This window comes from Colobus angolensis, unplaced genomic scaffold, assembly GCF_000951035.1.
Source record: "Colobus angolensis palliatus isolate OR3802 unplaced genomic scaffold, Cang.pa_1.0 Scaffold10, whole genome shotgun sequence".
NCBI classification, from domain to species: domain Eukaryota; kingdom Metazoa; phylum Chordata; class Mammalia; order Primates; family Cercopithecidae; genus Colobus; species Colobus angolensis.
The window spans coordinates 23,482,854-23,484,204 of record NW_012110919.1 but is presented as its reverse complement, the minus strand read 5'-3'; the positions used below and the strand labels follow the sequence as shown (position 1 = coordinate 23,484,204).

The 1,351-nt window shown below is 51.0% G+C and overlaps 1 protein-coding gene across 1 annotated transcript in view; it reads left to right on the top strand.

Annotated features, from left to right (window-relative positions):
* TMEM116 (transmembrane protein 116) overlaps window positions 1-1,351 on the top strand; it is a 44,008-nt gene that overhangs the window by 12,310 nt on the left and 30,347 nt on the right. The window lies entirely within an intron of this gene.

Here is a 1,351-nt window from a genome sequence, read left to right as displayed (position 1 = left end):
TTTTTGTATTTTTTAGTGGAGACAGAGTTTCACCATGTTAGCCAGGATGGTCTCGATCTCCTGACTTCGTGATCCGCCCGTCTGGGTGATTAGTGTATTTAAAACCCTGAGCTAGACACAGAGCGCTGATTGGTGTATTTACAAAGCCTGAGCTAGACATAAATGTTCTCCAAGTCCCAGCTGGACTCAGGAGCCCAGCTGGCTTCACCTAGTGGATCCCGCACTAGGGCTGCAGGCGGAGCTGCCCCTGCACTCCTCAGCCCTTAGGCGTTCGATGGGACCGGGTGCCACGCAGCAGGGGGTAGGGCCGTACCAGAGCCCACTATGGAGGGGGTGCTCAGACATGGCGGGCTGTAGGTCCCAAGCCCTGCGCTGCGGTGAGGCGGCTAAGGCTGGGGGAGAATTCGAGAGAGGTGCGTGCGGGCCAGCAGTGCAGGGGAACCTGGCACAACCTCTGCAGCTGCTGGCGCCTGTGCTAAGCCCCTCACTGCCTTGGACCTGCGGCGCCTGCCAGTCACTCCCAGTGCGGGGCCACCTAGCGCGCTCCTGCCCCGGCGGGAACTCCTGCTGGCCTGTGAGGCTGTGGCAGCCCTAGTTCCTGCCAGCGCCTCTCCCTCCACACCACACACCTTCCCGCAAGCTAAGGGAGCTGGCTCCGGCCTCGGCCAGCGCAGGGAGGGGCTCCCTGAGTGCAGTGGTGGGCTGAAGGGTTCCTCAAGCGCCGCCAGAGTGGACACCCAGGCTGAGGAAGCGCTGAGAGTGAGAGCTGGTAGCGCATTGTCACCTCTCAGTGGCATATTAGATTTTAAGAGTTTTGTACAATTTTGGAGCATTTGTATCAATAACATACCCATAAAAGTAACTGAAAGTAGACCTAACATCACTTACCATTTGACAATGTTTTCCATATAATTTGACATCTCAAGTAAGCCTGATTTTGTTTAATATTTCTCTTTTATAAACTTTTGAGAAGTTCTGAGGCCAAATGGAATCTCCCAAAGTTAGTTTGAAGTCAAAAACGACTTAATTTAGAGTCTGATTCTGGGGAAGCGTGTCAAAGATGTTAAAAGGTTTAAAACACTTGCTCAAAACAGGAGCACATGTCACTATGAAATCATAGTCATTTATTTAACCAAAGTGACCATCAAAAGTCGTTAAAAGCAAGAAAAAAAAAAGTATTTAAAAAGTCTTTAAAAGCAAGTACAGAAAGTTATGTGGATATAAATTTTTTAACACTTTAATTAAAAACCCGATATAAGCCGGGCGCGGTGGCTCAAGCCTGTAATCCCAGCACTTTGGGAGGCCGAGACGGGCGGATCACGAGGTCAGGAGATCGAGACCATCCTGGCTA